At 40.6% G+C, this 15,335-nt stretch overlaps 1 long non-coding RNA gene across 1 annotated transcript; it reads left to right on the top strand.

Moving 5' to 3' along the window:
- The first annotated feature begins 1,401 nt into the window (after positions 1-1,401).
- Positions 1,402-4,459, top strand: LOC136227312 (uncharacterized). The gene is made up of 4 exons (XR_010687995.1): positions 1,402-1,694; positions 1,807-1,829; positions 2,659-3,194; positions 3,328-4,459. It is a non-coding gene; the product is annotated as an uncharacterized lncRNA (long non-coding RNA).
- The last annotated feature ends 10,876 nt before the right edge of the window (positions 4,460-15,335 follow it).

Below are 15,335 nucleotides of genomic sequence, written 5' to 3'. Positions count from 1 at the left end.
GCATTGAGCCCGGCCACTTTTGAGATGGAGTCAGAATCGGTTCTGACATTTTATAAGCCCAAAACAAAATAAGAGATATGTGGCCGTTAATAAAATAAATTGTTACATAACTACGTTTAATAAAAGAAAAATGCCATAAAAAAATTTAAAATAGAAATTTGGGTCCATTTTAGCTCTAAAATATCATATTATTTGATTCTTTTTAGGCATAAATGAGTATTATATAGTAAAATAAAAATTTGGGTCCTTTTTGACCCTGAGGTCTAGGCGGCCGCACTCTTGGTCTATGCTCAAGGCGAAGGCCGACCATCAAGCAGGTAAAGTTTGGGAAGGCTAGCCGAGGACGTCACCACTAGAACCTCCTCCCACTTTAAATCCGACAGTAACATTTGGCTCTAGAATTTTAATAAAACTTCGTGACAAAAAAAAAAAAGATTCAACCCCCTGATATAGTAGTATACTAATTAATATGGTATACTTTGATGTAGATTTATCACGGGTAAATTGTACTCATGGTCATTGAAGTTTGGAGTTAGTTTTATAAAAATGTCTACTTCATTTTATTTTAATAAAATTATTAAAATTTTAATTTTATTTTAATAAAGTCATTCGATAAATTCAAATAGAAAAATCATCATTATATATAGTAACGTGAAAAAATTTAGCCAAAAAGCATCATTAGACCTTTGATCTTTTATTTTTTGGTTTATTAAGTCATTGATCTTTTATTTGGATACATTAAGTCCCTAATCGTTTATTTTTAGTCTCATTAAGCCCTTTATGACCAAATTAGTAAGTTATGAATATCTAATTCTGTTAAAAATACGTTATTAACTTCATCTGTATTTGAAATTATTAAAAAAAATATTAGTTACAGTTTGAATTAAGGTTTTACAGTTTTCCTTCAGCCAAATTACACATCCAAAACTGATTTCAAACAGTGAAAATATATAAATTTTGAATGCAAGTATAATAAATAACAGTCTGTTAATCGAATTGTATATTCATAAAGGGCTTAATGAAACAAAAAATAAATGATCAGATGCTTAATGTATCCAAATAAAAGATCAAGGGTTTAATAAACTAAAAAATAAAAAATCAACCGCCTCTTTTTGCCAAAAATTTACTACTATTACATAAAATAACATGATATTATTGATAGCAAAAAAATATCATTTTACTGTCACGTGACAGTTTAAAAGATATTTAATAGCAATAAAATCGGTTCATCAATTTGAGATAGTTGATGGTCTAAATGTAATTTAATAATAGATTAGGACAAAATTACAAAAGTTCACATACATTAAGGGCTAAATAACACTTAAATCCTAGTAGAATACACACGTCATTTTCAGTGACAGTATAAATACTCAGTAATTAGAGGTTAGGGCAGAGAATGATGAGAAGTGACACAGTATAAGAACGCCGCCGTGAGCATAGGGTTTGTATCGAAACTGCAGTTTGAGGTTTTGAGGGGTGGGCCTTCTCCGCCGTGCGATTACCCACCCCTTCTCACCGGAGAACATCGGTAAAAGACAGAGAGTTCAAGGATCTGAGATATCAAAGATGGATCCACGGGGTGCTATTAGGGTTACATACGTTTTGATCCGTAAATCAGCGTCTCCGTCAACACTGATAGTCATGAACCTATACAAACTTTTCTTCAACGTTAATAACCTCTGGTATTAGCAGAGGTGAGTGGCAATTGCAAGTTGTTTCTGAGTTTTTGTTTCGATTTAATATTTGTTTGATTCTGTGATTAATAACATATTGAGTTTGATTCTGTGATGTTTTTTGTTTTTGCAGGAATCGGCAGCAGCTACTTCTTGGTAAGTCTTTGTACTTTTGATTTCTTGGATTTTTTATGTTTTAATCCGAATTCTGAAGATCTAAATTACTATTTGATTTCATTGACAAAATTTAAAGTTTGTCCTGCTATTTATAGGACGTTTTAGCTTCTCGACAGCTTGTATGATTTTTAACATCTTAAGCACTGAGTTCGAATTTTTAGAAAAGCCTTTTTTGTTCTAAAATTTGACAATTCTTGTTAGATCCATTGTTTTCAAGGAAAGACAGTGAATTTGTGGATGAGCATTTGTTAATTAGAGGATTATATATGTGTTTATGTTCATCTATGTCTGCTCCATTGATTCATGTGAATGCTTCTGTTTTTGTTTTGAACGAACTTAGGGAAATATGTCCCCTATTATATATTAATAGCTGTACTATGTCCCCCACTATATATGTGTTTATGTCTGCTCCATTGATTCATGTGATTGCATTTGTTTTTGTTTTGAACGAACTTGGGGAAATTTAAACTTTGTCCTGCCATTTGTTTACTGCTGTGTACAATCTTTTTATGTTCATCTATGTGACAATTAGTTCTAATTAATTAATCGCATACAATAAATCTCTGATTAATATCAAACTCAAGTGGCTGACTTATTTTTTGGGATGTTAATTATCTGGGTGCCTGGATGAGGCTCAACAATAAAAAATGATTTGGTTTAAGACTTGTTTTGTTCTAGCATATGCTATGCATCATCATTTTGCATGCATTAGATCTTATTAAATAAACTGGCAGCAGTAAAATATGCAGCATATTGCACTTGTTTTCTCGGTAGAACCATGAAGTATGATTGTTTTGTATATTTACAGGTGCTCATTGTTAGAACTTTCAAATGCTTGTGCTCAAAATTGTTCTGAAGTTGCTGATCTTTCAACTCCATTGAGGAGCTTCTGGTTAGAGCAAGAGCTTGATTCTCTCTGGGTTGGTGTTCGAAAATTCGGGCAGGGCAATTGGGAAGAAATGCCGAAAGACTCATCTTTGTATTTCTCGGAGCTTAAAACGGCAGAAGATTTGGCACAAAAGTGGAAGATGGAGAGACTCAGATAACTTTGTTTCTACTGAACTGAGGTTGAACTCTATGCCTTCTTCTCAGGAACAGCAGCCAGCAACCCGGCACATTCTTCTCGGTGGGAAGTTCTGTAGCAATGGATGTTAGTCATGAAAATAGATTGTTGTTTTTTCAGGAATTGAGGTTCATCAATTTCCGAATGCATAGAATTTCAGCTGCCCATGTCCTCTGCACGCTTGCATTGATGCTATCTATTATGCTGGTGTTTGAACATTGAGTTGTGATGTGCAAATAGTTTCAGGTTTCTGCTGTCTGTTGTCACAAGCCACTGCAGAGGTAATTTTCATTTCTTGTCCCTAAATTATGCATTAAGTAACAATATTGTCCTGAAATCTTGTTATTTAACAATTAAATCCTTCTTTCTCCAACTCGTTGGTAATTTATGCTAATTTCTGGTAAATCCTATCAGACTCGAGGCTACATGTCTTCAATCCAACTGCAACCTTGATTTTTCTTCAAGCCAAGGAACTCTTGGATCATCTTGAAAGTGTTCTTGCAAATCAGCTTGTTGTTGTCAAAGGGGGTCAGCATATGAAGATGCAGTATTGACACTGCTTGTGCCGGGAGTGTCTTTAGGCAAGTTGGCGAAAATGCTGTATTGAAAATGTGTCTGCATGGTACTGCCGCCTTAGAAGAGTTGTTAAGGCTTTTGCGGATGAACGAACCTGGTGGAATAGCTACGACAAAATATTCCCTAGGCCAAATCATTTCAAAACGTCAAATGCACATAAGGAACTGCTGCCTTTGATGAGTTGTTAAGGCTTTTGCGGATGAACGAACCTGGTGGAAGACTTGTTATTCATTGTGATAGCTACGACAAAATATTCCCTAGGCCAAATCATTTCACAAACGTCAAATGCACATATGGAATCATGGACGGGTTCAGGAACTGTGCCAATAAATGCAATGAACTTTGTTGAAGTGTTCCTAAATTCGGTATGTGAAGCTCCGATTTTCATTACATTATATATGCAAGGACTGAATTAAAAAAATTTCTTTTCATTACCCAGAGTAAATGGTTGGATATTTATCCAACAATTCTTACCAAAGCATGCATAATTAAAGTGCTTGAAACTGTAAAATTGGGAAACCGAAATAGAGTTTGCATCCAGTATCTCAATTGAATGCAATGAAGTCTAGTCGTTTCAACTAAAATTACTTTGTATATGAAAAGACTGAATATGCATTGACAAATTCTTACAGTTGAAATGCTCGATTGACATACTAGCTGCAAGGCTCTATTTCGGTTTCCCAATTTTCCAGTTTCAAGTACTTGAATTATGCATGCTCTGGTAACAATTGTTGGAAAAATATCTACCCATCTACTCTGCATGATCAAAAGTAATTTTTTCAATTCATTCCTTGCATGTATAATGTAATGAAAACACAATATACTTTTACTTTTGGAAAGTCTCATAGCATAGAATACGTGTATTTTAAGTTATCATAGAATACGTTGATGTATTTTAAATTATCCGTTGTATATTTAAACAAAAATAGTACTACAAGAGTGTTATATTACATATTTTTTCAAACAATTTTATCTTCAGTTTGTGTATTTATTTATGTTTCATGCAGTAAAAGTCAATATTCATTTTCTGGCTGATTAGAGGAAATAGGAAGAATTAGATTATAGGTAGAAATGGCTTATTTCCATTATCTTAAGTTATCCCAGTTTCTAATAACTAATCCCTTGGGATAGGACTTATCCTTTTTAACAAACGACTTTTACAGTAATTTTCACATACACCTTAATGAGCAAGTGAATTTGTTCATTCACCGTTAGATATAGACTTATTAAATCTAAGCTTCGGGATGCTTTGAATTTCCATCTTAGGATTCTAATAAGCCTAGATCTAACGGTGCATTTGATCAAGACTGAAATTTTTATTTCTACAAAGGTTATTTCAAAAAGAAAAGGCAAAATGCAACATTTAGCCCCTAATCCATCTAAAATTTGTGTGTTTGGCTCATGACCTATTATTTGGTCATATTTGATCCCCCCATCTATCCGAATTAGTAAAATCATACCCGAATTAGTATAATCCAAAAAGCATTTTGTAGGCAACATCATACATGCAGCATCGCCGACAGTCCAACCCGGTACTAATTTGGATAGGCGTGGGGTCAAATATGATCAAATAATAGGTTAGGGGTCAAACACACAAATTTTGGATAGATCAGGGACCAAATAATGTGTTTTGCCAAAAAAAAAACTAGGAAATGGAAATAGAAAAAGGAATGGAAACAGAAATGGATACGTAATGTAGAAACGTTATTGAAGAGAAGCTTTCGTGTAACATATGTTATGAATATAAAGAGTAAAAGTGATTGCATATAATTGCTTAATTTATTTATTTTATAAGAAAGATAAGAAGGTGAAAAGACCATATTAAAAATTCATGAATTTTTTTAGTACAAGTTAGAGGGACTTGTTGTTGCAGAAACATAACGAGCCTTGAAAGTCGAACAATAGCTTTAGCTAATTGTCGAACATTGTTTCTTCTGGGATCTTTAAGTTAAAAAGATCTTCTTTTACTAAAGTGGGCTGTTAAATACTGTCTTCAAATTACTTATCACCGTCTCCATTTGAACTTTTTTGCCCAACCTCGAAAATGGATGATTACAAGTCTGGAATATTAAAATTTACGTTTTTTTAATCAAAGAACTCATGAAAATAATACATATTTTTATGACGATTTGTATTTTTCGTCACAAAAAATTAGAGAATTTTACACTTTTCGTTACAAAAAATTAAACGATTTAGTATTTTTCGTCACTAAAAATTTTAACGATTTTGCACCGGTCAAAATTTGGCCTAGCGGATGCCGCATCCGCCTAGGCCACATTTTGGCCGATTCTCTAAAAAAAAATTCAGTTTTGAAAAAAAAATTATGAAAATGGCAAAATTGTCCAAATGAAGGCGATGATAAGTAATTTAGAGCGGTAAATAGCAATACTTATATCAAAAGCAACTATTTTCGAAGAGTTACACTAGTGAAGAGCTCCATTGAAAAGGGTAGCTAACATTGGGTAGAACGGGAAAAAAAAATTCGTGTTCGAGTGTCCTCCATGTATTCTTTTGAGTAAAGTACAAAAAAAAAATGTTGCCTTTTTATGCTAACATATGTATGTGATTTAAATGTTTACAAATAAATGTACGTGGTGTGGTATGTTTTTTTTATATATAACATATTAACAAAATTCAGACTTCAATATCGAACTGCATCCATGTAAAATAAACTTAAATATCAATTTAGTTTATAACAAGGGTTTCTTCAATATTTTGGAGGTCTTAGGCAATTTTTTTTACTATTTTTTCATATCTAAATTTAATATGGGTATATTATTAACTACAATGCAAATTATATATTAGTCTAAGTCTATTATTAAATACTGTATTTTGTGCAAGTTTTCAAAAAAATTTAAAAATTTCGCTGAATTTATAAATATTAATTTCTAAGTATGTTATTAAATCATAAAAAATATGAAATATTTTTTTAGAACCAACCAATATGCAGTTGGTGCAGAATAAGGAACAAAATATCTATATTAGAGGTAAAATTGCTCATGACTATCAACTCTAGGGATAAAATTGTAAAATTTTAGACGTTGGGAATAAAATTACCACTAACCATAAATATTAGGGTATTTTTGCACCTTATCTTTTTTTATCAATTGAATAAAGATTTCAGTGTTGGGTATGATAACTTGCTGGATCCGCTTTGATGTTCTTTGCCGGAGTTACCTGCAAAACAAAACCGGAGACAGGATCTCCGGGAAAACTCTCCGACGATCAAGTCAGTTTTTGTAAGAATGAGTCTATAATTTAGCAATAGCTCTGTGGGAAAAAATGTGAACGTACCTTCCCCCTTATTCTTAAGGCCTTTTATAGGTATTTTTGGGTAACCGCCGAGGGCGGTTACTCCTTAGTGGGCCACGTTCTGAGGGCGGTTCCCCCTTTTTAGGCCATGTCCCTTTCGTGGTCTTCATGGCAACGAACGTGGTTCTGAGTGGGAGTCTTGTCGCTCCGTTTAGGAATTAGGGGCGGTTTACTCGCTGCGCCCGCTTCCTTCATTCGGGTCCCGTCCAATCTTAGCCCATGGGGCTTTAATATGGGCTGGGCTTGCGAAATGAGTATAACCCGTTTTGGGCTTCGCGGGTTATCACATGCCTCCCCCTTGGTCTAGCAAGAGCCCTTTTAGGGTCTTTTTATAGGGGACGCTTCGTCTTTGTCCGATTATTTCAAAGTTTTTGAATTTGTGCATTTCCCCTCTTTCGTTTTCTCCGGCGTCGTCCTTTTAATTCCGTTACTTCTTTTCCGGCGTTGACTTCTTAATCCCGTCACTTCACTGTGTTGTCTTTTTCATGTAAGTTTTTCTTTTCACATTTGCTCCTTGTTCGGCTTTTTGCTTCTGTTTTCCTTTTATCGATCATGTCAGACCTCGATTTCGCGCCGTTTGACGACGATTATGTCCGCGAGGTCTCTAACGAGGTCGAAGAGATGGTTGAGGAAGCTTCAACCAGCTCTCCTGGGTGTAATTCTCATCCCGCCGACTTCCTTCATCTGGTGAATACAACCGACGAGGGTTTAGGTTTTGACCCCAAAAAGTTGATTCCGCCACCTGTCCCAACCCCTCGTTTGTTACCCAAGAAGGACAGGTCGGGAAGTCTGGTTTGTCAAGAGACAATCGATGATTTGCGGGAGCATTATCCCTGGCTCCGAGGTCTCGAGACGATCATTCCTGGAGAGGATAGGGGGCCGGGCGATTACCCAAAGGGGTACTTCACTGTTTTCGTAGCCCAGATTATCTGCGGCTTCACTTATCCGCTGGCGGATGAGATTGCTTCCGTCTTAGGCGGTTATGGAATCGCGCCCGGGCAACTGCATCCTAACGGCTGGGCCGATTTGACTCTGGACAAATTTTTGGCGGATTGTTTGGAGGTTCCCTTTTCGCTCAAGATCTTCTCCAAGCTCCACCATTTCAAAAGCTCGGCGGGGTATTTCACTTTCATCCGCCAGAGCGGATACTATGGTTTTGACGAGAAGCTGAACAAGATCCGCGAGTGGGATCGATCTTACTTTTTTTATCAAGTTTAATGAGGAAAACCTGAACTTCCTTCATTGCTGGAGCCGACCCAACGTAAAGAGTTTGAACTTCGGGTATCCCAGCCAGGAAGAATCCGCCGTTATCAAGTTCCTGAAGAGCACTCCACCTTTTGTATGGACATACGATCAAGCCTTTCATATGCTAAGGAGCCGAGTAGCGATTGCATACCGCGAGGGGGATCGCGTTGTCTATATTCCTTATCGCGTTTTTGTGCAAGGTACTTTTTATTTCCAAGTTGATGGTTTCTTTTAACCCTTTGCAGGGGTGATCCTTTATCTCAAATCGCTGCAGATCGGGAGGCCAAAGCCCTGGCGAGAAGAAAGAAGCGGATGACGGAAACCGCTTCCGTTGTAGGGGCGGATCCTTCTGGAGGGACGATTCCTTCTATTGGGGCGGCTTCCCCGGTTAGGGCTTCCGCTTCACAAGGTCCTGCCTCTGCCTCCGAGGATCTTCCTTTAACTAGGAAGCGGAAGATAAGTGTGGATACAGAGTCCTCTCGTTCTAAAAAGAAGAACACTTCTGTGTCCCTTACTGTTGGCGGCGCACCTGTATCCGCCTCGTCTAAAGGAAAGAGCAGTACCCCCATTCATGAGGTATCTTGATCTACTCCCTCTCGTATTGCTGCTTTTTCCTCATGAGCTATCTGCCACTCCTTGATATTTTTCTTTATGCTCTTGCAGCCAATCCCCGATATTAGCGGATGGTGGACTAGGACTTTCGGCCTGGCCGTGAACTTCTCTTGCAAGGATATTGTATCTTCCATATGCAATGTCCTCGGGCGACTTCCCTCTGCCTTCCGTGTGTGCGAGCAAGTATCGCTCCCTACTGCTGTGGAAGGGATCGAGAAGCGTTCTGTAGAGGTATATTATTGTTTTGTCCTTTCGCTTTCAAATATCTTGTGTTCATTGTAACCGCATATTTCTATTCGCCCATTTTTATTTGTGAGACGTGTTATATGCAGATTATCAATTTCGCTGAGGGCATTCTCCGAAGGGATGCAGAGCGAGCCCAGGAGTTGGAAAGTCTTGGTACGGAATTGGCGACTCAGAAGTCGCTTTATGATGATGTCCAAGGGAAGGTGAAGGTCCTAGAGGGCACCTGTCAGAAGGCCGTGGGCGAGAAGGAGGAGGCCCTTAAATCCCTTCAGGCCAAGTTTCGATGAACTGCAAAAAGCCCTCGACGACCTAGCTGCTTTCAAGGAGGCCCAAAAGAAGAGGGTTGAGGAGATTTTGGCTGAAGATGGCGCCCGCATCTACTGGTATGGGGAGCGGATTCATGCGGCTTATGAGCACGGGCATCAGGGTCTAGTACTTAACCGCCCCAAAGTTCCCATCCCTGAAAAGGATTTAACTGGGGAGTGGGATAAGCTGGAAGCCGAGGATGCTGATATGGATGAGGTACTCTTCTTAGATTGGAAGAGTCTTCAGGATCCTCCGATTAGCTGCGAGATTCCTATTCAGCCCGCGGAAGGAGAGGCACCCCAAGCCGTTTCTCAACCTGTGCAAGAGGTACCCCTCACCGAAGAGGTTACTGAAGCGGTTACCGATTCAAGGGTCGAGGATTCGCTTGAAGTAGATCCTCCTACCGGAGGAGATGAGGGAGTTGCCGCAGTCCAGGAGGGCATTAGGGGCGAAGGAGAGGAAGCTGTAGCGTAGCTTAACTTATATTTGGACTTTTGTATGTAAAAACCATGTAACAAACCGCTCTGATATATATATTTTCTTTCGGTTGTTGGTTTTCATATGTGTGTGATTGTCACTTTTTTGCCCTTTATATGTGCCCTTTGTCTTTTTGCCGACTCCATATTTGTGTTTCTTCATAGCTAGGGTGGCCAGACCCTTTTTGCAATTTTGAGTACTCGTTTATCCGCTTAATTTTATGCCTTAACTTATAATTCTTCTTTCGAAAATAATCATAAGTTTTGATCATAAGGTTTTGCGAGTGATGCGTAATCATGCATCCGCCTTTCTTTAACAGGCAACACGTTTATGTGTTTTTGATTTTAACCCTAAGGTTTTTTGATTTTAACCTTAAGGTTTTTTGCGAGTGATGCGTAATCATGCATCCGCCTTTCTTTAAGAGGCAACACATTTAGGTGTTTTTTATAAGGAATCCGCGTTTTGTTGTAACATACTGAGTGAATGTAATAACTTTTATTGATGACGAGAAAAAGTTTATTACATATGTACACCAATTGTGCGGGATCGAAGCCTCATTAAAACCTTTTATCAGAAAACCCAGTGGGAAAAACTCATAAAAGGAAAAAGAGTACTCGTCATTTCCTCGAACTACTCGGCCTTTCTATATAGGCGTAGATTCTCTAGATTCCAGGTGCGCGGGAGCTTCTTTCCGCTCATTTCTTCTATTTCAAAAGTGGCTGGTCCCAGCTTCTTGGATACTTTGTATGGTCCGATCCAGTTGACGCCCAGCTTGCCTTTGCCATCTCCGGATTGTATTTTATCCGCTTTTTTCAAGACCAAGTCGTTTTCGTTGATTATTACTTTTCGCATTCTTCTGTCATGGTATTTCTTGATTCTATTGCGGTACATTGCCATTCGCATGTAAGCTTTCTCTCTTCGTTCCTCCATAGAATCCAAAGCATCTCTGATGTTGATAGGATTTTGTGTGTCGCAATAATAAATTGTCCGATCTGTGGGCGACTTGATTTCAACAGGTAGGACTGCTTCGGCTCCATAAACTAGCGAGAAAGGTGTTTCGCCTGTTGCTGTCTTTACAGAGGTTCTGTATGCCCACAACATATGGGGTATCTCATCCGCCCAACCTGTTTTTTTGTCACCTAGACGCTTCTTGATGCCTTGAACCATGGCCCTGTTGGTAACTTCTGTCATACCATTTGACTGGGGATGGTTTACAGAAGAAAAATGATTCTTGATTCCCATGCTTTCGCAGTATGTTTTGAACTTGGCACAGTTGAACTGGGTGCCATTGTCGGTTATAAGCTTCTGCGGGATCCCAAATCGCATGATAATGTTCTCTCGTAAGAACTCGATCATTCGCTCAGGTGTTTGTGCGGTTACTGCCTCCGCTTCTACCCATTTGCTGAAGTGGTCTACTGCGACTAACAAATACTTTCTTTTCTTTGTTGTTTCTGGGAATGGGCCCACTATATCAATTCCCCATGTTGCGAATGGCCACGCCGTCATTATAGTGATTTGTTCAGCTCCGGGAACATGCTTTTCATTCGCATGGATTTGACAGTTGTGACATTCCGCAACCATCTTCTGGGAATCTTCCACCACCTTGGGCCAGTAGTATCCCAGCAGTTTGACCTTTCTTGCCAATGCCGCCGAAGCTTCGTGCGCGCCACAAATTCCTTCGTGTAGTTCTCGCAGCACATAGTCCCCTTCATTGCGACTAACGCATTTCAACCATGGACATGTGTACGATTTCCGATACAAAGTTCCATCTCGTATTGAGTATCGTGCCGACTGCCCAATTATTTTTCTGGCTAAGCTCTTATCAACCGGCAAATCTCCCTGCTCCAGATATTGACGGATTGGCATCCGCCAATCTTCATCGTCTTCCAGTTCCTCGATGATCATAATCTGATCAACCTCGAAAGCTGGTGCCGATTTTATTTCCAAGCTGCATGCTTTTTGACTCCATGGTTCTCTACTTGCCGCTGCCTTTGCCAATTCGTCAGCTTTTGCATTTTGGCCTCATGGAACATGCACCATCTCCCAAACGACTCCCTTGTGCGTTAACTCTTGTGTCAATCGGCCGACTACCTGATGGTATTTTACGAGCTCCTCCTGTTTCACCAGATAATTTTTTGTGATCTGGTTTATCATGAGTTTGGAATCGCTGTAGATTACCATTCTTTCTGGGGTGAGTTCATTGAGCAACTTCAATCCGCATATCATTGCTTCATACTCTGCGGCATTATTGGTAGTTTTGAAAGTTAATTTTGCTGCGTAGCACAGGCGGATAACCTCCGGACCTTTGATGACGATTCCTAGCCCAGCTCCGTTTGCAGATAAGGCCCCATCTGTGTACATGCTCCACTCTTCTTTTTGTGCCTTTGGACATTCATCATCATCCCAGGTGAATTCGTTCACGAAGTCGGCGAGCACTTGGCTCTTTAGTGCTGGTCTTCCTTCATAACGGATATCGAATTCGCCCAGGCGAATTGACCATTCCATCAACCGGCCGGATGCGTCAGGTTTCTGCAGTACCTTTCGCACTGGGATGCCAGTTCTCACAATGATAGTATGCGCCTGAAAGTATGGTTTCAATCTAGCCGCCGTGGTTATCACTGCGAGGGCCATTTTGTCCAACTTCGAATACCGGAGTTCTGCATCCTTCAGGACTTTGCTCACGTAGTACACTGGATATTGTTGCCCTTTTTCTTCTCGCACCATCACAGTGCATATCGCCATGCTGGTGACGGATACATAAAGAAACAAATCTTCTCCGTCTTCCGGCCTGCTCATTAAGGGTGGATAACATAGTAATCGCTTTATCCCCTCAAATGCTTCTTGACAATCCGGCGTCCATTCAAAGGACTTGGATTTTTTGATGGCATTGTAGAAAGGTAGACATCGCCTAGCTGAGCATGAGATGAATCGCCCTAATGCCACCAACCGCCCGTTCAGTCTCTGTACTTCCCTTATGTTCCTTGGCGTCTTCATCTCCATTACTGCTTTAACCTTCTCAGGATTCGCCTCAACCCCTTTGCCGCTAATAATGAAACCCAGGAACTTTCCCGCTCTTGCTCCGAATGTGCATTTCTCTGGGTTTAATTTGAGGCCATATTTGATCAACACTTCTAGGATTTCTTTGATATCCCGCGGGTGGTCTTGCATTTTCTTGCTTTTGATGATCATGTCATCAACATAGATCGAGAAGTTCTCGCCGGATTTGTCTGAAAATATCTTATTCATCATCCTCTGGTATGTTGCTCCCGCGTTTTTCAATCCAAAGGGCATCACCTTGAAGCAATAAGTCGCCTGGTGAGTTATGAATGATGTTTTGATTTCATCCGCCTTCTCCATGGGTATCTGATGGTAACTGGATTTCACGTCGGTGAATGATAAAGCTTCATATCCTGCAGTTCCATCTACCAATATATCAATGTTAGGAAGTGGATACATATCTTTCGGACATGCTTTGTTCAAGTCTTTGAAGTCGACACACACATTCTGTACGTTCCATTCGGCTTTTTGACTAGCACCACATTGGCTAACCACTCCGGATAGGTGACTTCTCGAATTGCATCTGACTTTAGCAAATCCGTCACTGCTTTTTCAATCGCCTTTTGCCGCTCAGGAGCGTGTCCCCTCTTCTTTTGCCGCACTGGGGTTGCCCCTTTGTCTACATTCAACCGATGGGTTGCTACGTCTGGGCTTATTCCTTTTAACACTTCATTTGGGGCGGAAAATGCCGACTCACATTGGATCAATACCTCGGTAATGGCCTTCTTTGTTTCCTCTGAGAGTCCAGCCGCTATTCGCACGTTCTTGTCATTCGAGATGGCGAATAGTTCCGTTTCTCCCAATGCTTCCGCCGGGAGCTTCTCTTTGACTTTATCCTCCTCTTCCGGTTTTGGTTCAAGTGATAATGTATAGGCCTGTTGAGATACAAGTTGATCACCTTCAACTATGACTCGCCCTTGGTGTGTTGGCAAATGTAACGTTAAATGCTTCATTGAGATGAGCGACTCCGTCTCCGACAGGAATGGCCGTCCCAGAATTATGTTGTAGGCCAGTGGGAGATCAACAATTGCGAATTCTAAATCACCTCGCCATTTTAGATTCTTATCGCCCATTTCTGCCTCCAACACCACCTGCCCACTTGTTTGGGAGGATTGACCCCCAAAACCAGTTACATCCATGAAGGTGTGTTCCACCCGCTCGTCGTTGATTCCCAACTTGTTGAATGCTGTCCGGGTAATGACATTGCAAGAACTGCCTGTGTCGATAAGGACCCGTTTGACGTCCCATCCTTCAACGGCCATCGTGATCACCAGGGCATCCGCATGTGGCTCCGTGATTCTCGCAAATGAGTAATTGAGGGCATCCCCCCTATGTGTATTGCTCTTTCGCTGTTCACGGCGAGTTCTTTTTGTTGGAGGCTCGTAGATTCCGCCTGCTATCACGTTTATCACCCCTTTCTTCTGCTTCTTTTCTGGCCGTGTTTCTCCCTCATGCGGGAGCGTTGTTTTCTCATCAGCTGTATCTTTTCTTACAAATTGATTCAGCTTGCCTCTCTCGATCAGTTTTTCTATTTCCTTCCTCAGTTCGTAGCAATCATCTGTGTCATGGCCATTCAACCTGTGGAACCTGCAATATTTGTTAGGATGTCGGCCCAAACTGGTTCGACCTTTTACCTCGGGGAACCGAACATCCTTCTTCAGGGGGCTCTTTTCGATCCAAAGTAACACCTCCTGGCGAGTCGCGTTTAGTGGCGTGTGATATCCTCCACCTTGAAAGGGTCAATCGCCTCTTCGAACAAAATTACTTTTGGACTGGGTCTGACGCCGACTGTCCGAAGTGGTTCTAGCGGCATCTCTTTCTCGACGAGTTTGGGCCCTATGTTCCCTGTTGACATCATCCACTTCCATGAATTCCTTTGCTATCTTCATGAGCTCGGCTACAGTGCGTGGTTTGTTACAGATGATTTCTTCCCGCATGCTCCAATCTGTGGTTCCATCCGCCATGATGTTGCGAATACTCACGATATATGGGTTCTGCAATCGCACCAGGATATCGTTAAAGGCGACAACAAATTCCCTTAGGGTATTATAGTTCCTCTGTTTGATCTCCTTCAGCTGCCTATCTGTCACATCTGCTGCTTTACAGCCCACGAACTTCGCACAGAAATCCCGACTATATTGTTGCCAATTGTGAATAGATTCTGCCGGTAAAGATCGAAACCAATCAGATGCCGCACCGCCCAAAGTTGTCGAGAATAACCTGCAAATTATGCTTTCGCTTGCCCCTGCAACATCCATTAACTCTCTGTAGTTCCTGACATGAGCCTCAGGGTCAGAATTTGGATCCCCATAGTATTTTGGTATGGCAGGCGCTTTGATTCTATGATCTGGAATGAATTCCCGTAACGAAGGGGCAAAAGGTGAATCGCTCTAGATCTCTGCTCCCGGCCTAGGCGAATACCCCATTCGCTCCATCATGCTTCGTAATTGATCTTCTAAGTCAATATCGGGTATTCGCTGGACTTCTTCCATCCGCTGCTGGTGAATTCTGGGTGGCATCCATCCGCCCATCGGTGTTGAGACGTGTGCCTGTTGGGGGACTAACCGTTGTCCCGTTATAGGATCAAAGTT

The sequence above is a fragment of the Euphorbia lathyris genome, chromosome 4 (genome assembly GCF_963576675.1).
Source record: "Euphorbia lathyris chromosome 4, ddEupLath1.1, whole genome shotgun sequence".
NCBI classification, from domain to species: domain Eukaryota; kingdom Viridiplantae; phylum Streptophyta; class Magnoliopsida; order Malpighiales; family Euphorbiaceae; genus Euphorbia; species Euphorbia lathyris.
This window is presented reverse-complemented; position numbering and strand designations above follow the sequence as displayed.